The 25,191-nt window shown below is 40.5% G+C and overlaps 1 protein-coding gene across 2 annotated transcripts in view; it reads left to right on the plus strand.

Moving 5' to 3' along the window:
• Gab1 (GRB2 associated binding protein 1) overlaps nt 1-25,191 on the plus strand; it is a 132,628-nt gene that overhangs the window by 14,082 nt on the left and 93,355 nt on the right. The window lies entirely within an intron of this gene.

Consider the following 25,191-nt stretch of genomic DNA (forward strand, 5'->3'; position numbering starts at 1 on the left):
AAAAAGAAAGAGAGAAAGGGAAAATAAAAAGCTCTGGGTACTCAGTTGCATAAGAATTCTTAGACACTTCAAATGCTTTTATAACCTTGCAAGTTTTCAGACATGTAAAGCCCATCTGTGGCTCTTACTGCATAGTTAAATGCCCTCCAGTTTTATGCTGATAATTTAAGTATTCTCTTAGTCCATTTCTGTGGCTCTAACTGCTTAGATCAACAACTGCTTAGATGCCCTACGTAAGTGCCCAGTGCCCATGCCAAGAGCACATTTCGTCCTCTAGACCTGGACTTGCTGCTGCTCCCACGGGGAGCAGCACTCCATCCTGCAGAGACTGGTGAGGGCAGGTTTCCTTTGACTCTTCCCTCATTCTGTACACCCAGAGACCAAAACAAAACAAACCCTGTCAATTTACCACCTCAATCATTCTTGACTATTGGCCCCTTGCTGCTGTTCTTCTGGACTGCTGCAATTGCTAGCTGGTCTCTGCATCTAGTCTTGTAAAGATCTCTTTGTGAAGGCAGCCAGACAGCTTTTCTGAGGCATAAATCTGATGATATTCCCTGGGTTGAAGCTGTTGGTTCTGCTGTGTTCCTTTGCTCTTGGTAATGCCTAGGCCTCTTTTCCTTGGCTTGCTGGGCTCTTCATCATGTGGTGCTAGTACATCCATCCAGGAGAGACCTGCTGTCAACTTCTGTAGTCAGCCTCTGCCTCAGCTTTGTTGGACTTTCATGTTCCCACTTGGCTCTCAGGTCTGTCAGTCTGGGCTTTTGTCTGGGCTCTGCTCTCCTGCAGGAATTCTCTGTCTTTCTCCATTTCCATAACCAGACTAACTTCTGCATCTTCTTCTCTCTGAGTGTCTCTCCTGGACTTCCATCACCATCATAGACAGTGTGTAACGCTGTTGTGTCTGTAGCATAGCATGGGCATACTTGGTTGTGTTTATTTATTTAGTTGTTCATTTCCCTTTAGTGTATGTGGCATCGGTAGAGGGTGTACATTGTGACTTCTGTGAGCTCCAGGTACTTTTGCCTTCATGGGGCTTCCCTTGTATATAAAAAATAAATTGGCTATGGTCATGTGTATCTGTCATCTCAGTACTCGGAAGCTGAGGCAGAAGGAGTTCAAGTTTGAGATCAGTGTAGGGCTAAATACTGAGGTGAAGGCCAGCCTGGGGTTACATAGTGAAACCCTGAACCAACAAACTAAAACCAAACAAACAAGAACAAAAAATTAGGGCTGGCAGTATAGCTCAGCAGGTAAGGGTACTTGTTGCCAAGCCTGAAGACCTGAGTTCCATCCCTGGAACCCACAGGATGGAAGGAAACTCTCACAGGTTGTCCTCAGACCTCCACACCTGTGCCATGGCATGTATAAGTATAGAGACACACACTAAATATATAAAAAAAATTTAATATGAAAATAAATATACTTTAAGCTCAATTTGTTATCAGACATTCATTATCACTTTCATTTTTTATTCTTATTTTGAGGGAAATTAATACTAAAATATTTTCTTTGTGCTCCCTAAAGCATCATGGTCACCAGGCACTGTTGCTTTTGTGTCTGATGAGTACATTGACTCTAAATGAACAGATACGCTTTGTAACTATGACAGCATATGTAAACTGCTGGATCAGGACGAAGGTGAGACCACTTAGTTATTTAGATATGTGGCATTTTTGTAATGGCCTAGATAGTGTTTTGAAGCAATGTTAAGAAAAATTTACAGAAAATTAAAAAGATATACTTAAAAGGTTTATACTTAAACAGGTACTTAAGGTTTTTTTTTTTTTTTAGTATTACAAAAATATGTTCCATGAGCTGGTTTAGTAACAAGGAAATTTCTTATTTCTATGTAGAGGGTAGTGATATACATGGGATTGGGAGGCAATTAAGGGCACCAGTGGCCTTATCTGGAGACATTTTCAGGTGCAGCAACTGGAGGGGAGGTAGAATCAGGACAAAAGTACCTGTGTTGCAACATACAGCCCCACAACACGGAACTGTCTGGCCCCATCTATCAATGTGGGGTGGTTGAGAAGGCTCTGTAGACAACCCTTCATAAGACATAGTTCTGGCACCTGTACTGTCCATTCAGTTTATTTCCCTGTGCTTCCACAAGAAGCTATAACACCATTGCAGAATTGTGTTGTATCACTGGAGGCAAAGCATTTATTTACTGCAGTCATGTTGAGAAAAAGAGTCATTGAAGTGGCTGAATTTTGAACACCACGAGTTGTAAAAGGCTTTATGTGATAGGCAAAACCTCCCTCCAAAGCTCTGCTGTCCTTTCAATCATATCCCAAGTACTCATTCTCCTTGCTCTCTTTGCTAGAGCGCAGCCTATTGTTGTCTGGGGGGTGGGGGTGCTGAGTCATTTATTCATGCTTTTTATTACCTCTTGGCTGGAATATCACCATTCATTGTTCATAAGCCGCCCAGCTTGTTTACTTTTTATAAATTACATGTAATCAAGTCCTCTTGCAGGTCTGGCTACTGTAATTGGCAGTCGCCACAGAGCCGGGCTGGCGAGTCAGCATTTGTGCTGATGTCTCATGTTGGGTTCATGTTCTGTTCGCCAAGGTTTTGCTCCTGTTCTACCTGCATTTCAAAAGGAGGGCAAAGAGAGGCCTGCTGCTGTGCCCTGGGATGGATGAAATACATAGCTTATTTGTAGCTTGGTAGTGCTTGCTGATCTTTAGTTTAGGAAAAATAAAGGATTTGGGGTAGGTCCTCAGATTTCAATACATGGTGTCACCTGTGTCAAACCTGAATTTTTATTTATTTATGTAATTATTTATTTTTTGTGTATATTTGTGTGCCTGAGAGTATGTAATTTTTTTTAATGTGATTGACATCAAGTAGTTACCCCAAAAGGGCATACTTAGAGGATGACAAAAAACGAAGGCTTGCTATTTTCATTTTCAACCCCCATTTCGATGATTTCAGTAAATATAGATAAGGGTCCAGAAACCTGCATTTATTTATTTGTTTGTTTATTTTATGTGTATGTGTGTGTGTGCCTGAGTATATGTATGTGCATGATGTGTGTACAGGAGCCCAAGGGAAGTCAGAAGGGGCATCGGATTCCTTGGAACTAGATGGAGTTAGTGGTGGTTGTGAGCTGCTGTGTTGGTGCTGGGAACCAAACCCAAGTCCTCTGCAAGAGCCTGAAGTGCTTGTAACTGCGGAGTCATCTCTCTAGCCCCTTATTTTTATAATTTTTTTTTTAAAAAAACAACTATTGGGCTAGAGAGATGGTTTAGAGGTTAGGAGTGCTTGCTGCTTTCTGGGGACCCAAGGTTTCGTTCTGCACCCTACTGATTTTGATGTAGGTTGTCCTCAGATTATACCTAGGGAAATACTGAGGTTGATGAGGAAAAAAGAAGAAAGAAAATGTAATAAAAGTAAATACTTATAAAGATTGGAATGGGAAGGTAGACCTGAAGCTTAAAAAGTTCCCTTTTCTTCTCTCTTGGAGGTGAGGGGAATGTGTCAGAATCCTTGAAAAGAAAGTGTTTCATTTTTTTTTTTTTTTTATGAATTTGATTGGCATCAAGTTGTTACCGTAAAAGGATGTGCTTAGAAGATAACAAAAATCAAAGAGAATTTTTCGGAAAGTTTAGACTATGAGAAAGTATGAAAGCATTGCTAAGACCTCAAAATACGTTGTGTCAAAGAAGGTATTAAGTGATCATCCATTACAAAAGAATGTTCATCTATTCAAATAAGTATATGTATTCTCAATCCAGAGTTTGTGAATGGCTTAACGAAGAGGTAGAAAGATGATGGAGGATTAATTCTTTACCAGAAGTTCTGGTAATTCTGGTTATGGGACCTGAAAGCATATTATTAGCATACAGATTTGGAATAGTTCAAAGTTCAGCTGTCCTTTCCCGCTGGATGTAGAAGACATGTCTAGTTGCCGTACTTTTGATTTTGAGATGTGATTGATTTGTAGTAGAGCACCAAACTGGTTCTACTTAACTAAAGAAGTTAAGTCTTGTTTTTCAGCTCTGTTTTAGATGTTTATAATCCAAAGTCCACACTAGAGAATGAGAGCAAGAGATGGACTGTATTGTAGAAAATCGTTCAAGAAGCAGACCTGGAAAGAATGTTTGCTTAGCTCTAGCAGAGGAATAAAGGAATCTGTTTCCAACTGTGTACCTGGTAGACTCACTCTGCTCCTGGAAAGCTATTTTGTTGTTGTTCTTGCTGACACAGTATTTCCCTTAGGAAAATTTTAGCATTCTGTTCAATTACCTTACAGTGAGTATTGACCGAAAAAAATTGGGGAAATATGTATAAGATGATGGATGTCATCCACTTTCACTGAACCATCTATCCTTACTTATTTTAACCATCTTGGCACAGAATGTTTGCTTTTCCACTAACACGGTCTGAGCACCCAGATTGTACCTCAGCACTTTTTAGCACTATCATATCTTGCTAACACCCTTGTGGATCCTCCCTTTCTCCTTTGCTTTTTTCCTACCTTCCATTCCCCCGCCTTCTTCATTTATTTACTCAGGAACACTTCAGCCGCTTAAGTACCCTGCCCATCTGCCCACAAGATCTCAGAACATCTTCCTATCTGCTTTGTAAGTGCTGAGGATCATTACTGTCATTATATGAAGTGGTGGCCACACCTGCTTTGCTGCACAGAGTTGAGTTAGTAAATCACTTTGCTGCTGAAGCGAACAGAAGGACTGTGGTTGTGTGCTGGTAGCAACCCAGAGCTGGCTTCCTCCACTGACCTGGCAACCATGGAAGGCATTCCCCTGTGGCTTCTACTCTGCTCTGGGAACTGAAGACCAAGCACAGGACTTACTTTCTTCTCGCAGGTGACCTTATCCTCTTGCTTTCTTGTAGTCCACATGTGTGGTAGATCTCTCTTGCTAGCCTCTTAATGTTCCTAATTATATTTTTCAGATATTTTTCCTGGAATCTATTTCATATATATTTAACCTAGAGGTGGATATTCTCAGTGACTACTTACATTTACAGGAAACAAATTTAAGTCCTCATAGGGAGAAACCTAAGGTTAAAGAGGTATCCAAGTACCACTTAAAAATGACTACTTATAAATTGTCTGTGAAAGTATTTTAGCTCACAGTTTTCTTTTTGGGGTTTAGCACATAGAAAAAAAAGGGTTATAAAATATCACATAAGCAGATTTGTTGACCTTTGCATAAGTTACTAAATGGAAATTCTTTCTTTCTTTCTTTCTTTCTTTCTTTCTTTCTTTCTTTCTTTCTTTCTTTCTTTCTTTCTTTCTTTCTTTCCTTCTTTTCTTCCTTCCTCTTTTCCTTCTTTCCTTCTTTGGTTTGTTTGGAGACAGGGTCTCATGTAGCCTGGGAGGAAACATTTCTTTAATAGACTTACAACTGAGCTGTAGTACCACTCAGTCTCGTGTTTTCCTATTTACTTATATTTCAATAGAAAATGTATTCAGACTGTTTTACAGTTCATAGTAGATGGGTACTTTGTTTCTTTTTGTAGGCCACAATGATTCATATTTCCAGTATTATTAAACCTTTAGTTATCTATAAATGAATCTTTTTTTTTGCTTTTGTGGTTGTTCATTTTTTATTGTTTATCATCTCTTCTTCTGTATTAGAGTTTAACTGAAAGCAGAGACTTTATCTTGTTGTGGATGCCATTCCTGCAGCTTGAATTTAATTACTATTGGATGAATGAAACAAGGGAGCAGCAGAAATGTTCTAGTAGCTCCTAAGCAGCTAAAAGATTCTCTTATTTTGTTTTAGGAAGTGTGTTTTGCTCCAACCTGGAAAATTAATTGTTTGTTGAGAAACCCACGCTCTTACTACAAGAAATTGAAATATGGATATTGAAACACTTTTTAGCTTTCAAATGAATTCTTATCTTGAAAACATTTCTACCTGTTTTCACATAGGATTTCTTGTGTGGTTTTTTTTTTTTCAATATTTCATTTTTATTTTATGTGTATGAGTGTATTGCCTGCATGTGTGTAAGTGCACCTGTGTTGTGCATTGCCTGAGAAGGTCAGAAAAGGGCATCAGATCCCCTGGAACTGGAGTTACAGATGGTTGTTTGCCACCGTATGCTTGCTGGGAATCGAACCCGGATCTTCTGCAAGAGCAGCCAGTGCTCTTAACCCCTGAACCATCTCCAGACCTGATTTTTTGTGTGTTTATAACACATTTTCTAACTGAGATGTTTATTAAAGCACTTAAAATAAAATGGATCTGGGTGTGGTGGTGCACACCTGTAGTCCCTAGCACTTGGGAGACAGCGTCAAGTGGATCTTTGTGAGATTGAGGCCAACCTGGTCTACATAGTGGGTTCCAGGCCATCTGGGGCTACAGGAAGACCCTGTCTCAAAAAGGAAGGAAGGAAGGAAGGAAGGAAGGAAGGAAGGAAGGAAGGAAGGAAGGAAGGAAGGAAGGAAGGAAGGAAGGAAGGAAGGAAGGAAGGAAGGAAGGAAGGAAGGAAGGAAGGAAGGAAGGAAGGAAGGAAGGAAGGAAGGAAGGAAGGAAGGAAGGAAGGAAGGAAGGAAGGAAGGAAGGAAGGAAGGAAGGAAGGAAGGAAGGAAGGAAGGAAGGAAGGAAGGAAGGAAGGAAGGAAGGAAGGAAGGAAGGAAGGAAGGAAGGAAGGAAGGAAGGAAGGAAGGAAGGAAGGAAGGAAGGAAGGTAGGTTGGAGAAAGCTATAAAGACCACAGGCTGGGGTGATGGTGGCTCAGACACTAAAGAGCTTGACTTGCAAGCATGAGGACCTGAGTTCCAATGTCAGAACCTATGTAAAAGAAGCTTGTAATCCCGGCACCGAGGAGGCAGAGACTGGAAGATTCCTGGGGCTCACCAACCAGCCTGCCTAGCCTACTTGGTGAGTTCCAGGCCAGTGAGAGTCACTGTCTCAAAACACAAGATTGGTGGTTGCTATAAATGATGCTCAAAGTGCACGCACATACACACACACAATAAAGGCCAATTTTTGTTATAGTAATGAATGGAAAAAAAGTTGTATTGTTTTGCCTGTTCTTTTTGTTTTCTCTTGAGACAGGGTCTCACTGTAGCCCTGGCTGGCATGGAACTCTGCAGGCCTCAAACTTGCAGGCCTCAAACTTGTGGCAATCCTCCTGCCTCTTCTTGAGCCCTTCAGTTGTAGGTATGTGCCACTATGCCCAGCAACTCATTTTGATGTTTCTGAGACATAGTTTTAGACTACGTTGTCAGACTGGCTTCCAGCTCCCTACAGAATCTTACTGTAGACTCCAGGGTGAGTTGAGCTCCTCCTGTCTCAGCCTCCATACATTGAGATTTCAAGTGTGTGCCACCTCTCCTGGCATACTCACCCACACCCGTGCCCCCCCCTTTTTTCTGTACTTGGGATTGAACCTTGGGCCTTAAATTTCCTGGACAAGCACTTTACCACTGAGCGACATCCTCAGCCCTCTCCCTGTTCTTAATGAGAAAAATGAGGCCTGTAGGGAATTTAAGCCTGAGAAATACTTTGAATCCAAGACCACTTGTTACAGCAGTGAGAGTGGGACTAGGGCATTGCTTCTAGATGCCCAGCCCACAGCTCTTTCCAACCTGCCATATCTTCTTTTGTCCTCATCAGCTGCTGTGACATCTAATCTATGCACATCACAAGAGTCTTTTAGGTGCTGCTGGAACAGTAACAATATCATACATTTATCCCGATTTGTATTTTATTTTTATGTTCAATGTGGTTAAACCAACCACGACACAATATAGAATGGACCATCACAACCATTTTGTTTGCTTTTGTTTTGAAACAGAGTCTCATGTAGCCCAGGGTGGCCTCAAACTCTCTATGTGGCCAAGAGTGACCTTGAACTCTTGATTCTCTTAAGCCTATCTACCTCCCTGATGCTGGGATTACAGGCATGTGTCACTATGATAAGACATGCCACCGTGTTGTACAGTCTAGAAGGTAGTGCTAGGAATACTTAGGATGCTAGCAGCCCATCCCTAGTATCTCCATCCAACCTCCGCAGCATAGTGCATCCTGTGGGGCTCTGTACAAACACCTTTCAGGAAGGCGTGCGCCTCATCACTGTTTGCATCCTCATAGTAGTAGGAAGTTAATTATGTGGGATTTGATCACCTGATCCACATACATGATCTTACTGTAGTATACATTTGGAAATCCCACACCCCTTTCTACCCCTGAGGAAAAATTCCTTCCTGATCCTTGCTTGATTCAACTCTGTGTTTAATCTTGAGCATATGAGGATGAGTCACCTTGGGGAACTGTGTAATCCCACTTGTACCTTCCTTCCAACCTGACTTTGATTTTTTTTTTTTTTTAAGCTTTAGGCACTTGCTTATGATTTCCTATATAAGGTCTGCTAATCTGGAGACTAATTTAGGGACTGGGAGAAGTGGTTCACACACACACGCATGCACACACACATACACGCACACACGCATGCACACATAAAATTTGTTTTTAAACCCGTGCTTTCCCGTTCTGAAAATGAGGCTGCATGGCTTGAGTTCTGAAATGCAGGCTATGACTGGAATGTCTGTGTGGACAAGAAACAAGCAAATGGTTTTCTGGGGAGGAGGGAGAAAGAGTGACACTGTTAAGATAGTTGGAGGTATAGAATGTACACTGGTCAAGTTGAGCAATGAGTTGCTTTGTGATTTCACTGTGTCCCCAAAGGATGGACTAGCTGGGCTGACGAGGTATTGTTGAATACCTGTACTGGCTGATAAATAACTGAGTTCTGCTTCTGATTCCTGTTATCTTTATCTGCACAATTTGTAACCACTGCTTCCATTTCTTCATCTGTAGAATGAAAAAAAAACATTTCACTGGGAAATTATCTTAAAAGCTTGCAGTCCTTATCGAGGGCCTTGGAATCTTTATGGCAATTTCAAAGAATGTAAATCATTAATGGTTGCTTTTACACCAGTAGAGCAAAGTGCAAGGCCAGGGACTTGAACAACGAAATGAAAACCTGTATCCATTTTTAAATAGATCACACATTTGGGCAAAGCCGTTTCCCCTAAATGCTTATTTTAAATTGGCAGTTGTTCATCCAGCAGTCAGTAATCTCACTTAGCAAGTGTTTGGCACGCCTGTTTTAACCTGCACAGGTTCACTTCACACAAAGCAAAGGAGGGAGGCGTTATGTGATGCATGCACTTCGCTGGTCTCATTAACATATTTTGAATAACTGTATTTGAATGTTTGCCAGCTTAGCTAGGCATTTGGAGGCCTGCCAAGCAGCAGTGGGAACTTCTGAGAGGAGGGTAGAGATTTCAGCCTGCAATCTTTTTACTTCTTGGAGAAGGGAGGAGAAAGATTTTAGAAGATGCTATTTTGGATTCTTCTCTTACTCTCCTAACAACCTGTTATTGTTTTTTGTTTTTTGTTTTTAAATTCTGTACAAATTTGAATCTTCTCTCTCTACCCTTTAAAAATTATTATTATTATTATTATTATTATTATTATTATTATTATTATTATGATACAGTTTCACTAAGTAGCCCAGGCTGACTTGGAATTCATTATGTAGCCCATGGTAGCCTTGTACTTGGGGGTCATCTGCCTGCTTCTACCTCCCAAGTGTTTGAATTACAGGTGTGAACTACCATAACCAGATTTTAAATTTTAATTTAATTTTTTTTTTAAGAAAGCAATACCATAGGAAATGTCTGATGATCCATCCTGGGCAAGTTTAAAGTTCCCATCCAGCAGTCTCCACAGTTAACTTTGAAGCTCTTCCTGGCAACTTAGCTGGAGACCCTCTAGTTCTTTCTGAGACCACAAGTGTCTATACCAGGACAGATAGGATACCCTAGAGTCCCTGCAGAGTGATACATGATAAAGCTGCCAGTTTCGTGGCCTGAGAACCATGACTTGTTGACACATGGCCTGGCCAACAGCCACAAATTTGGATTCTCATACTAGGCAATTGAAGATACTGTCATTTGCAAGTATTTTTTAAATCAACAGATGAGGCAGTAGATGCTCAGTTCTCAGTTTGGGAGGCAAATCTGGGGAGCACCAGAGTCACTAGACAGGCTTTTAAAAACCCACTCACCTTGATTTTGTTTCTTTCGAGTTTGCTCACAGTGAAGGGTGTGTAGGGATGACACTGTAATGAGGCATCTTCTAGTCTATACCACAGTGCGGTGGTTTCCATAGTTAGGTGTCAGTGTGTAAGGCTGCCTACGCCCTCCTTTGTGGTGACAGGGATTGAACCCAGGGCCTTGCACATTCTAGGTAAACATTGATCACTGAGCTACATTCCTGGATCATGCTTATTCTTTGGGATAAAATGGTCCAGACTGATGACTATGATATGAAACTGGGTGCGGTAGTCTACACCTATAATCTCAACACTTAGGAGGCTGAGGCAGGAGTATTGGGAATTTGAGAACAGCCTGGACTATGTAATAAGACCTTGCCTCAAAAATTAATAAATAAATAGAAAGGATTTTGAACTGAAAAATATGCATTTAATAGGGTCACATGAAGTGGGTTCTTCCATCTCTTTGGGGCTTTTACTTTTTCTTTTATGTCTTCAAAACTGGTTTTTAAGGCATAGTATTGTTGTTTTGTTCTTTGATATAGGGTCTCATGTAGCCCAGGATAACCTTAAACCCTTGATTCTCCTGCTTCAGCCTCCCAAGTGCCACCACAAGACTTACTATTTTTAAATCACATAATATGGAATATTAGAAACAGGAAACAGGAAAGAATAGATTTGATTATTGTTATTAAAAATCTTTTTAAGGAAGATGTAGCTAGTTGCAGAGGTAGCTTAGTATCCTCACATGTAGAAAGCCCCAGGGCTCTCTGCCTAGCACCCCATATATGGATATGGTGGCACATATCTGTAATCCTACACTCAGGAGGTTGGGCAGGAAGATCAGAAGTTCAAGGTTATCTTTGGCTACTTATGGAGTTTAAGACCAGCTGAGCTACATGAGACTTCATCAAGAAAGAGAGAGAGAGAGAGAGAGAGGAGGGAGGGAAGGAAGGAAGGAAAGAGAAAGAGAAAGAGAGAAAGAGAAATCCTTTTAGAATTGAGTATCAAGGAATGAACTCTATTTCAATAAACTAAACTCAACATTTATTTACTTATTACTTATTTTTAGACAGGGTCTTAACTCTATGTCCCAGGCCAGTCTGGAACTCCATAGGTAGCCCAGGCTAACCTCTAACTTGTAAAAAGCCTCCCGCTTCACCCTTCCAAATGCTGGGATTACAGATGTAAGCCACTATACTTGGTAGCCCAACATTTTTAGTAGATATTTTAATGAGCAATATATAGTTACATGTCAATTGTGTTTGTATATAATAAGCTTTTAAATTTCTAGATTAGAATTATTATATGTCAACTCTTTTGTTGAACTTCAAAGATTTACTTGTAATTTTATCAAAATTGCTATGATTCATGTGTTTATATGACCACCATCTACACCTAATAGTGCAAACACAACTTCAGTTTTTCCTAACTTTTTTCCAGTTGATTTATAACAAATTGTTTAAAAAATGATGTACTGTTTAAAAAATAATTGTGATCTTGACAAAGCAATGTAAGTTAGTGAACACCTTTGACTTTCATTTCAATGTTTTTAGTCTAAAATACTCAATATGGTATTTGTGGAGCTCCTTTCAGGAATATTTATAAAATGTGTCCAGTTTCACTCCTTACTGTGTCTTCAACATCCATGAAGGCGTTAGAAAAATCTGTTTTTCAAACAAGTACATACATGAAACTAAAACAATTTATTCAGGTTGTAAAACAACACTAGTGAAACTTGAGCTCTGGCTCCTGGCCCACATTTAAGCTGATAGCATGTGAGTGGGGGAGATCCTAATTATTGATAATCTCTTCAGAATGCCTGAATGTTATCAGACCCAAATGAGATATTCAGTAGGTGTACCAGATTTCACAGAAAAGAAATTTAAATACTTCTGTGTCTCTTAAAATTATTTTTAGTGACTAGTGGTTTTTAGTTGGTGTTTGTGGAGACATGTCTAACTTTTTTTATTGGCTTTTGAACTCTCCATGTTTAAGTTATAAAAAGCACTTCCAGGGGAAAAGTGAATGGAGAGGCTGCCTTCAGGAGTAGTGAGGTTTAACTCATTTAGCCCTTGTTGCGACTTGTCTATTCCACTGGCAGCTGGCTCCTTAGTATATTGTTTAATTCAGACTGGCTTGTCCCGTTTGGTAGGTTTGTTATAAACTGCAGAGCTAAGTAAATATGTGATAACATTTTAAATGGTATTAGAAGTTAAACAGTCCTTGAGGAGTGACGTACTAAAGGCCCAGTTGCCAGGTGCTCAGAGACTGACTGCCTCCTCTGGTCAGCTTCCATTTTCTCTGAGTTACAGGACATGAACAGGAAGCTATAGTAAGTAAGTTCTGGTCAGATGACAGTTCCTTCCATGCGACTTGCAGCCTGCCATGTCTGATACTACAAATGTCTGCACCTAAAAGTAGATCAGTGTTAACTGTGTGCATCTACCCATAGGCAAAACCAGAAAATAAAGCCCACAGGACCATTTTCACCTACCTGTACCCACTATGAACACAGGGGATGCTAGACAGGCCCTGCTACTGGTAACCTGTGTAGGAGAGCATTTCCCTGCTTCCTGATGGCTGTTTCTAATGGCTATGTGACTCTGTTCACTCAGTTGTAGGGTAACCTCACATTTTCCCAGAGCATCCACTGCCCTTAGCTAACTTCATGAAGGGCACATCCTGTCTCATGAGTGACCACTCTAAGCCCTCTGTGGGCTTGTGTACCCCTACAGTGCTTTGTGTGTACTTTCCTGAGGGACTCTTTTCTCCATACCCAGACTCTCTGCCATCTGAGGGGTTCCTGGGCCTGAAGGAGCCTGAAGTAAAAATCCTGATGTCTATCTGTTCCCTGCAGGTTCCATATCTACTCCAGTCCCAGCGCCTCTCTTCAGAGACCAGGGAACCCTAACTTAGAAAATTTTTGTTAACAGCAGCCGCCTCCCCCAACTCCTAATGAGTCACTCTTAGTTTGAAATAACCTAAAAGAGCGTCTCATTTCTGTAGGTCAGACAGGCTGCAACCTGCTTGACTGCTTAGCATCTTTGGGTTATAATGATTATAGAGAGTAGAAGAGGAAATGGCAGAAGCTATACGGCCTGTACAGATGATCTAACTGTAAGTCCTGGCTCACAGACAGAAGGTTCCTTTGTGAAAGTAGGTTTCACCACTCTGCCCTGCTCTTAAATAATGAGGAAGTGGATAATTCCATGTAGATCATATCTATTAACAAAATTGGTTCCAGCACTGGGATTTTTTTTTTCAAATACTTTATATTTTTCTGATTTTGTTTTTTAAAAACATTATTTTAATTTTAAATTTGCTTCTATTGTTTGAGATTGAACAACTTTAATCTCTTTAATTTATATCTATATCTATATCTATAATCTATCTGTATATCTTTTCAAAACAGGGTCTCCCTGTAGCTCCAGCTGGCCGGAAACTTGCTATGTAGATCAGGCTGGCCTTAAAGAGATCTACCTGCCTCTGCCTCCTGAGTGCTGGGATTAAAGGTGTGTACCACCATGCCCAGCCTAAAATAATTTAATATTTTTTAATCCTTTGCAAGTTTCATATATTTATGCAGTTTTTTACATTTATTTATTCATGTGTATGTATGTATGTATCTTCACATGTGTGGAGGTCAGAGGAAACTTGTGGGAGTCAATTCTCTCCTTCCACATGTGTGTTCTGGGAATTGAACCCGGGTCTTCAAGCTTAGTGGCAAGCACCTTCCCTGCAGAACCATCTCACTGGCCTCTCCTTTTCTCTCTTCTAAATGTGCTCTTGAACTAAAAGTTGAAGCACTTCCTTTCATGCAATTACCAGCTTTCAGTGGTTAACTGTTAGGGGACAAAATAGAAAACAAAATTAGGCTTAGGATAAGGAATTCTACTTGGACATTTTAAAAATAGCAGCAACAACAAGGAAGTGAAGGGATAACCGGCAACACGAATTCTTTTTCCTGTAAGTTCCTTTTTACCAAAACCTTTCCCTCCTTCCTGCTAAAAAAAGTTTCCTTGCAAGTTGCTTTTTCTCAGAATCCTGCTGCTTGCGTTCATAAGAATTTTTTTGTGTGTGCCAACGTTTTGTTGTTCATGTGACTTCTTGTAGCAATTTTGGTCTTACTGAAAAAGATGTTTAAAAAGTACATTAGTAAATGTTTTGGTAATAAGCCAAAAGGAAAATTTAATATGAACTTTTGTGTAATTTAGTTACAGTGACCAGGAGTTATCTAACACATCATCCATAGTGGCTAAAATGAGAGTACTCTAGGAGAAATATCAGTTCTAATTAAAGAGTGCTAATTTTCAGTTTCAAAAGTTACATTTTCAGTTCTGAGCTGATCTTAGTTCCAGTGATTCATTATTTTTAAAGCATTTTTCTATAGGGTTAACACAGGCTGATGTTCTTCACAGACCCAGTTTAATGGAGTAGCATTATGGTATTAAGCAGGGAGACAAAAACTTAAGTTTTGGGGCTGTGCATATAGCTCAGTGATAGAGCACTTGACTAGGAAATATGAGTCCTTGGGTTTGATCCTATATACCACCAAAAACAACCCCCCCCTTCAAGTGTTTTAGAGGGCCTTTGTGTGTAATAAACTGCCACACAAGCAAGGAAGTAACCATGGCTGCTTTAAACGTTTATTTATTTATTTATTTATTATTTATTTATTTGTGTGTGTTTGTGTGTGTGTGTGTGTGTGTGTGTGTGTGCATGTGGAGGCCAGAGGCCAATCTTAGGTGCCCTTCCTCAGGAGCCAGACACTTTGTTTATTTGAGACAGGGTCTCTTCATTGGCCTAGAGCTCACTGACTGGCTAGACTGGTGACCCTGGAGCCTGAGGTACCCTCCTGTCTCTACCACCCTGGTACTGGGATCACACATATGTGGAGGGACCCACAGAGAGCAGAAGAGGGTGTCTGATCCCCTATGACTGGAATTATGGGCTGCTGGATGTGGGTGTTGGGAACATAACTCTGATTCTCTGCAAAGCAGCAAGTGCTCTTAACCTCTAAGCATCTTTCCAGCTCTGTGGGTGTTTAAGGGGACAGTTGCACTGCATCTCTCCATCCTATTGGCAAAAAACAAATTCTAGTTTTTATCTTTGGTTCTTTTTGATACCAGGTCTTGCTTTTATTGCCCAGGCTGGCTTTGAATTTACAGTGTATCCCAGTCTGGCCTCCAAGTCTCCATCCTCTGCCTCCGTCTCCTGGTACTAGGTTTATAGGCATGTGCTACCATGCCTGACCTAAGTCATAGATTGTTACTATTAAAATACTATGGTGATGTATTCATCCTGTCATTCTTTTTAAGAAATGATTCAGAAATGCCAGTGACATCTTGTTCATCAGCTCACAGACTCGGACTGACGGAGATGATTCACTGTACGTGTTTGCTCTGTAAACCTTACAGTAGTCTTTTCCCAAACAGTAAGATGTTACCTGCTTGGGCATATCAGGTAGAGTAACAATAGAAATTTGTAATTTAATCAGAAAGGAAGGGACAGGTTTGTTTTTTTTTTAATTTATTTATTTATTTTAGATATTAGGTAGCTCATGATCTTTCTGGGAAATCTGAGGACCTGCCATGGAAGCTTGTCATCTAGGAACAATGCAGCTAGACTAGTTCAGGGAACATAACACAACTGCTTCATGGCCATGACCATAGGCCCCACATCTTGTAGTCCCAAAACCAATGGCAAGAGATAGTAAGTGCCACTACTGCTGTGTCTGCATTCCCTGCCTCCACCACTGATGCAGATTTTTATGTAGTATGGCTTCTGCTTCTTTTAAAATTTTTTAAAAAATATTTTTATTTTACATGTATGAGTGTTTTCCCTGCATGTATATAAGTGCCCCTGTGTTGTGCAGTGCCTATGGAGGCCAGAAGAGGGCAATGGGTCCACTGGAACTGGAGTTACAAATGATTGTTAGCCAACATGGAGGTGCTAGGAACAGAACCCAGGTCCTCTGCAAGAGCAGCCAGTGCTGAGCCATGTTTCCTTCCCCTGATTATTTTAAAAAATAAGTTTTAATTTAAAAATTATATTTCTTATTGTGTTATGTGGAAGTGTGGGAATGCCTCAACAGGAGTGTGAAAGTCGGACAACTTTGGGGAATCTCAATTTTCTGCTTCCAGGAAGCATGTGTACCTGGGGATTGAACTCAGGTCAGCAGGCTTGGTGGCAAGCACCTTTATTCACTGAGCCATCTCACTGGCCCCTCGTTCTTCTTGTAACTTCTTGAGATGATTCAAAATCGTGATGGGTTTATTGGGTAGAGTCAGCATGCCTAGTCATGTGTCTATACTCTGGTTTCAAGGGTCGATGAGAAAATGATGATCTAGAGTTTTTAGCTTTTGTAGCATTAAGGAGAATGATTTTCTAAGCACAGGAAAGGAAGTTCAGATATTGGACAACACAAAAGAATCATAACTCCATTGTGTGTGGCATGTTGGAGGCAGGTGGAAAGATAAAAAAATAAAGTCGAGAGCTACAGTCTTACAATACTTACACTAGAAAATGTTGGGCACCAACCCTCAGGACCTGAGTCTGATCCCTTGAACCCACATGGTAGGAGACAACCCATTCCTCCTGCAAGTTGTCCTCTGACCTCCACCTGCTCTCACACATGCCCACTCAAAATAAATAAATGTAAAAAATTTTAATTAAATGAGTATAAAATATCTGCTGATAATAATGAGAAAGTAATAAAACACACACTTTCCAGCATTCTCATAATAGCATCTGCAGACACAACAGCAGGTACTTGGTTTATTGAACAACTCTTATGTGTTGGGTAATTGTGGGTTTGGGGGATGACTCACACAAGATTTATTTTGAGTAGGGGGGGACAGAAGGCAGTGGGCTCAGTGGTTCTCCCTAACAGCTACTTTCGCCCCTGCTTGAGCTTTCTCTTGGCAGGATGTGCATCTTTAGTCTCTTCTTGCAGACCCAAATTGTTCTTGGAGACCTTGAGCAGCTGCAATGGGCACCTCTAGTAGGATGCCAAATTGCACACTGCCCAGACCAGGCCCTTGCTTGTATGTGGAGGGTTCGGTGAATTGCCTGGGTGGCCACCCTCAGCACCAACTGAACTTTGGTTTGCTCACTTTCCTGGTCACCTTTCTTGAGGCCTGTGGTCCTGGGGTAGTGTAAAGCCATGGTGACCCAATAGCTCCCCACTGGCAGTCTACCAGGTAAGCCAGAGAGGCCAGAGTTTTTTTTTGTTTTTTTTTTTTAAATTCCCTTGAGTTCATAGACACTAGTGTTCTCATCTTTACGGTTAAGGAACTGGTGCTCAGAATAGTTTCCCAAAACCATATATGACAGATTCTAAGACATACATGTTTGTTTCAGTATCTCTCCTCTGGCCTTTCTACCAGCTTCCTCCCCACAGAATCTTCTAGAAGAGCACCCCTGATTTACACTTGATGTTTTTGGGGTGCTTCTGAACTATGTCCCTTAACCCATGATGTATTGTTTATCCTGAGTTGCAAGATCCTGCTAATCCTTGGAGGGTGACAGTGGCCTACACTGTGGTTTCTGGAGTCAGGGACTGAAAGGGTCTATGTGCTTTGGACATCGAGGAGATTGCGCAGAAGGAATTTGTATGATGAGATCAAAGAGCCTAACAGAACATGAGCTTAGGGGATGGATCAGAGAAGGAGGAACCAGGAGGAGATTGTTTTTTACTTGGCAGGAGGAGAACCAGAATAGGAACCTGTTTGGGGAGCCAAAGAGCATAGTTGAAGAAGGAAAGTGGACGGGAGCCAGGTGTTTTGGGAAACAAAATAGGAGAAGGTGGGGAATAGGCCCCTGGAGTGAACTGGCCAAGCAGGAAGTCATGGTGGTCTTGTGTAATTTGGACGTGGATTCTCTGCCTGTTTCCCTCTCCACAAATCTGCCAAGAGGTGCAATGATAAAAGCCCTACCTTATTCTGAGGCATATGCAGTTTTGTGCCTATGTTTTTTCCTTCGCAATGCAGAAGCACTTTGTTTCTTTCAGTCTTTGGGGGGCATGTTCCTGTAGCGAACATTCTAGATGAACAAGGATGTTTTCTCACATCTCGTGCTGGTATGTCCCCTTAGCAGCCATCTTCCCTTAAGAATAACAGGTCTGTTATTTTATATACATATTATACATTGAAAACAGTCTGCTACCTACCTTCCGAAGATATGGGTGGGTTATACACAAATGCTCTGGCATTTTATGTAAGGAATTTGAGTACCATGATTTGGACCCAGTGATATTGAGGTACGATTATAGTTTCAAGTAAGAGTGAGTATATTCTTAAAAACTGTGGAGGAAATTGGATCTATGTCAGGACATACTTTGATGTCAGTAAGGTTAAGTATACAGAGTACCATCTATCACAGATGGGCCCTGAGCAGGTGGACTTACTCCTCAACGTGTGTATCAAGATGCCAGCTCTGCTTCTCCTTTGTTCTGGGGTGATGAGCACCTCCCCCTCCTTTTTAATCATACTGCAGTTCCAGTGTTTGCTGTCCTCTGCCCCACCCCACATCTGTGCCCATCTTGACTTCCCCACACTAGTTGCCATGAAGATCTATTAAAAAGAGATAAAAGGGGACATAAAAATAAAAACTCTCTGTGTCTACTTTTGAGCTGTTTTGTTTCGGTTCCTCATCTCCTTCCTCCCTCGGGATGGCATGAATACAATGGAGGAAGAGGGAAGGGGAAATGATACCCAACCTTTCTCATATTCCTTTCCTCTTCTGCTCATCTTATTCCTCCTCCCTCCCTCCCCTCGCCCGTTTTCTCTCTAACTAGCCCTTCAGCCTTTGTCTTCCCTGTTAGACTGTATGCGCTAAAGGATAAAAACCATGCCTAGCACAGAGCATGACACATAGGAGGCACTCAAAATATGGTTTCTTGGGGGCTGAGGATGTAGCTCCCTTGCAGAACTTGTGTTTAGCGTATGTGAGACCCTGGGTTTCACCCCTCCCCATGCCACCAAAAAGAAAAAGAAAAAGCTTTCTTACTGAATGAGTTAGGATTAGAAAGAGCTGTGGGATCAAGTCCTTTCTCTGGGTCCTTAACAACTTTATCTGGGTTTGCTTTCTGACCCATATGCCCCTAGCCTTGAATCTTGAAGGGGATTGTCTCCTGGAAAACAACCACTGGTGGTTCCTACCCTGGGGTGCTGGGTACAGTTTTTGCATGCAACATTTTTTTCTGTGGTGTTTAGCTTCTGTCAGCTGCTGGTTAAAGAAGCAAACCATAGCAGACAGCATAATTTCTATGGGAAAATGTATTCTCAGTTCAGATAAATCAGTTGCACACAAGCTCTCGGATGACAACCTTCAGTCTCTGGGACCGCCATTACACATTCTCGGTGCTTTTATTTACTACTCATGTATAAATGAACAATGAGCCACTTCTTTGCTGAAAGACCACAGCCAGAAGTCTTTTTTCTGGGATAATAAATTAGTACATTAAGATAAATTTCATTCATCTAACAAACATTGGTAATTTTTTTTTTCAAATGTATTTATAGAGTGCCTTGCACATGCCAGGTGGTGGTGTGGGAAGAATTTGCACATGTATAAAATACTCTATGCTGCAGAGGACACAGTCAGATTTCCATTTAAATATGAACTGAACTCACATAGCATAGGTCATTTCCAGATGAAATCCAGTATTTCTATGACTTCAGAATTGTTGCACTCACCTGACTGTTTTCCTTGATGTACGTGGTTCTGTTACCAAATTTAGTTCTGATGCTAGTGGAAGAAGGTGTACTGACATTCTAAATAGTAATATCACCTTTAAAACTTTTTATTTTTATTTTATACGTATGAGTGTTTTGGCTGCATGTATGTACATGCACCCATGTGGTCAGTGCCCACAGAGGCCAGAAGAGGGCGTCAGATCCCCTGAAATTGGAGTTAGGCGTGGTTGTTCTCTGTCATGTGGGTGCTGGGATCCAAACTTGGATCCTCTGCGAGGTCAGCCAGTGCTTTTAACCACTGAGTCATATTTCCAGCCCCCCACCTTTAAATCTTTTAAGTGATTGTAAAATTTTTTTTGCTATTACAGATATAAAACCCAGGAGCAAGCAGTCTGTTTTTATTGTATTTTATTTTGTTAGCATAATTTGCCTCCAATCATTTTCTCCAAAGTGGTTCAGCCCTCTTTAAAAAAAAAAATAGCACATTTTATTTGTTTATTTGTGTGTGTGGTGTGTGTGTGTGTGTGTGTGTGTGTGTGTGTGTGTGTACATTGTGGTGTACATGTGCATGCCAGAGGATAACTTGTGAGAGTTGGTTCTCTCCTTCCACCATGTGGGTCCTCAGGATTGAATGCAGGTTTTCAGGCTCCGTTGCGGATACTTTAACCCACTGAGCCATCTTGCCGGCCCAAACAGTGTGTTTTTATTCTTGTTTTTTTAAATCATAAAAAGAACCATACGCACCAAGAAATTACCATAAAAGTAGAATGATAGAGGCTTAAAGTCTGAATACTTATACTTTAAAAGTCTAGATATCATTCTACAAAGATATTTACTGAGTGTTGGGAATACATACTTTGTTTGCTTTTTGTGTTTTCCTCTAGTTTGCATGCTGTTTGCAGCAGTTGTGTTAACCTCTCCTTTCCACCATCATGCTTGTACATTCACTCATGCACACAACACGGTGTTTCTTCAGATTCATATGAGTATTTCAATGACTGTGTTTCTCAAGATCGGTTACTCATGTATCCTCTTCCGCCACGTGTCTCAGTGTAATACCGGGAGCTGGAATGTGGGATATCTATGGGTTTATGTAGAAAATTCTGTAGATATTATAAAATGCACGTGGAGAATTAATTTCCTGGAGTAAATTTACATACGCCTTTTCTGTTAATCTTTCTGAATTGTCTGAATTGTGACTTGGGTTTTGTGAAAGTAGTCATTTTCTCCCCTCCAACTTCAAACTCAAGTTATCTGGTAGCTAATTTCACATCTCTCTTCCTCCTCCTCCTCCTTCTCCTCTTCCTCCTCTTCCTCCTCCTCCCCCTCCCCCTTCTTCCTTTTGTAGTGCTGAGGATCAAATCAGTTTTGAACAACAGACCCCTTTATTGATGGATATCTTTTCTTTTTAATAAAGCCTGTAATTCAAGTAATGTGATTATGAGAAACAGTCACTATTTCCAGCTTAGAAGAGTCCATTTAGTGCTCAGCATCTGCACATATTAATTTCCCAGTCAGTACTTAAACTTGAGTTTGCATATACATTTTAGAATCCTATTTTACCTCTTTACAATAACTACTAATAAACTACATATTTTGTTGCTTTGTGAGTTTCTTATCTAAAATCTTAGCAGTTTCCTGATAATATGAAACTCAATCTTCTAGTCTAGTCTCCATAATTAAGAGAAATTGAAACCCTGCATATGAGGGATACTTCTGTTTTCTGAGAGAACCATCTATCAATTATTCAGTAACTCGCTTTTGTGGGGCTATACGTATCCTTTGCTGTTTTGTTTAATGCTCCATAACTCAGGTATGTATACATAGCAGCGTGTCTGCTGACAAAAAGACTGTCTAGAGCTAGCAAGAACCTGGTTGTTAAAATGAATTTGGTGCATATTAACTTGGATTAAACAATACTTATTATTTTACCATTACAGATATGAAAAAGAAACACTTTCCCAAGTACATTGGAAGACTTTTAAAAATATTTATTATTTTTATGTATATGCATGTAAGTAAATGCATGTAAGTAAATGCACCCATGTTGTGCAATGCCCGTGGAGGACAGAAGAGGCTCTTGGATCCCCTAGAACTGGAGTTATGGACAGTTGTTAGCTGCCTTGTGGGTGCTGGGATTCTAACCCGGGTCTTCTGAAAGAACAGTGTTCTTAACCTCTGAGCCATCTCTCCAGTCCCCCCCTTTTTTTATCAAATATTTATTATTTTTATTTTATGTGTATACATGTTATTACCTGCATGTAGGTAAGTGTACCCGGAAGACTTTTTTAAAACAAAGTTTCTGTTTTAGGAGCAAAATTTCATTATTACAAAGTAATCAAGCTTTTTGAGAAAAATACTTATATTCTTTGTATGTGTGTATGTTCATGTATGTATGGGAGTACATATGTGTGCAGGGGCACATACACATGTGTGCATGTGTATGGAGGCCAGCGATCATCCTTGTGTGTTGTTCCTCAGGAGCTGTCCACCTTACAGTTTGAGACAGTCTCTCACTGGCATTATTATTATTTTTTTATTTTGGATTTGGGGGGTGGTCAGGGTCTCAGCCTTAGCTGCAGCCTTAGCTGGCCTGGAACTCACTATGTAGACCAGACTGGCCTCAAACCCACAGAGATCCACCTGCTTGTACCTCCTGAGTGCTGGGACTAACAGTATGTGCTGTCACACCAGGCCTTAATAATATTTTTAAATATCTGAAGTGAACTTGATCTGGAGACTTAAAAAGATAATGGATTCATTTTTCTTTCTAGGTCAGTTTTTGTTTTTAGTTTGGTTTTGATTTGTTGAGACAGGGTCTCCCTGTAGCCCCAGCTGACCTGGAACTTGTTTCTACACCAAGCTGGCCTCAGTCTCACAGAGATCTACCTGCCTCTGTCTCCTGGGTGCTCCTGAGACTAAAGGCGTGTAACCACCATGCCCTATGCCTTCCTTCTTCCTTCCTTCCTTCCTTCCTTCCTTCCTTCCTTCCTTCCTTCCTTCCTTCCTTCCTTCCTTCCTTCCTTCCAGTCAGTTTTTTTAAGAGGTACTAAATCTTAAACACTTAGAAGTCTCACACTGCTATTGCATTCTGTGTTCTGTACATGTGATATTCTCTGTACATAGTGGATAAATATTTCTAGTGACAATGTACAGAATATTAGTCATATACTATATAAACAAATTTCTTAATCAATTACTTTTATTTTAACAGCCTTATTGACATGTAAATCACACTACAAAATCTGTTCTTTGGTAATAATTCAGTGGGTTCACATATTTTTTAAAAAATTACACAACCGTTGACATTGTCTAATTCCAGAACATTTTCAATGTCTCTGCAAAGGAAATTCTGTATTATTTTATAAATATATTTGGAATCCCAAGTTTAAAGGGAGAGGCTGAAGGCCCATGTTGGTCAAATGAGAAAAATGTATAGCAAGCCCAGAACTGTTGCTTCATTTTTATATATTAGGTATTTTGTAGTTACAAATGGCCATTGGAATATGGCCATTGCTCCAAAAGAGTAAGTTCTTGTTCTACTGAAACCTTAGTGAAACAGAGTATAGCAAGAACTTCACTACGTACGAGGGCAGGCTGGTCTTGAACTCAATCCTCCTGCTTCCTCCTTGTTCTGGGATCACAGTTGTGCATCATCAGTAATGGCAGGCTCTTCTATCTTCTTGGAAGTCCTGTTGGACCAACCTCAAAGCAGTTGCACTATGACTTTGGGTGAGAGTTGTTTCCAGTCCTGGTCAGTCCACAGAGTACTCCTTTTGGTTCAAGGGAGGAAAAGAACCTGGTTTTGTGCTGGCGGTTTTAGCCATTCCTATGGGTTTTTGGAGGGTAATAATATGATATTGGTTAACCCTAGTTTTGAAGATGATAGATGATAGATAGATAGATTAGATAGATAGATAGATAGATACATACATACATACATACATACATACATACATAGATACATAGATAGATGATAGATTGATAGATAGATAGATGATAGATAGATACATACATACATACATACATACATACATAGATGATAGATAGGTTGATAGATAGATAGATGATAGGTAGATAGATGATAGATAGATAGATTAGATAGATAGAGATAGATGATTAGATAGATAGATAGATAGATGATAGATACATACATACATACATACATATATACATACATAGATGATAGATACATACAATAGATAGATAGATAGATAGATAGATAGATAGATAGATAGATAGATAGATGGATAGGTTCCTAATGGCATGGCCAAGCATTTCTTGTATTTTAGTGCTACTTTCTCTGACTGAACAGCGGAGAAGGGGAGCACATTGGGCAGGATGGCGGTCATCTTAGCTTCTTTTGTCCTCAGAACCTGGTATCTGTTTTCTTGGACTGTGCTGTTTTGGAGTAGATGATGCTGGCTATGATTGTTAGAACTTAGTATGTGGACAGGGGAAAACACATCTCAGTAGGAATTTTAAATTTCATGGTTTTCTTGGTTAGCTTTTGCATTGCTGCTGTTCTAAGTTACTACTGATGTGCTTGATTTCTCTAAGCATGTGCAATGAAAAAATTCTAACTATAACATAAATTGTTACTAGTGATACAAACCCATGAAGATTTTTCTGTTTTTTGTGCAGTTCTCAAGATTTTATTTTTGCTTATCTCTCAAAACACATTTTTCTCCTCTTGTCTAAATTCATCTAGTTTTATGTGTACTCGTCTCAAGTGATCTTTTGCTTGTTTGATGCGTATGACATCAGGTTGTGTAGTGAAATGCCAACTATATTCAAATGTTTAAATTCATTTTGTCTACAATGGAAAAAGACAATATTTTCCCATTTGAATATTCTTCATAAGATTAAAAATAAGCTTGGAATGAAAATGTCTTGTTGCTCTAGTAATTCCCACAGAAGGTCAGTCTCAGTAATAAAAGACGAAAAGGGAAATTCTGAGGTGTTTCCTCCTTTGACAGACTCCTTTTTTCCAAAAAGGAGCATAGTAGAGACAAGGCTTCCTGATAAGTGCTTTTGCTGCCCAGAATCTGGTATTGTCATCTGAGAACTGCTCCTTGCCGCTGAAGGAAGACAGGATGTGCCACCAGGAAGGTGTGCCCCTGCTGAGACACAGAAGGGCAAGGGCCAGGTCCTTTACCTGAAAAAGGAAGAGGAGCAGATGATACCACATTCCAGAGAGAGGGCTGTAGAAATGGCTGTCTTGCAGAAGCTCAGGTCTCCAGAAGATAAGTCAGATAGTGAGACCATCCAGGGATGCACCCAGGGAACCAGTCCCAGCCTCAGTCCCACCATTGTTGCCTTCTAGCCAACCAAGCACACCTAAAGGGGAGATCCTGGGGAGATGTTGGCCTTACTAACTCAGTCTCCTCAGGCTAAAACAGGGTAGAACTTTGATGTGGAGTGGCTGGAGGAGAGGGTGC

Source organism: Nannospalax galili, unplaced genomic scaffold, assembly GCF_000622305.1.
Source record: "Nannospalax galili isolate Female #2095 unplaced genomic scaffold, S.galili_v1.0 scaffold359, whole genome shotgun sequence".
Lineage (NCBI taxonomy): Eukaryota > Metazoa > Chordata > Mammalia > Rodentia > Spalacidae > Nannospalax > Nannospalax galili.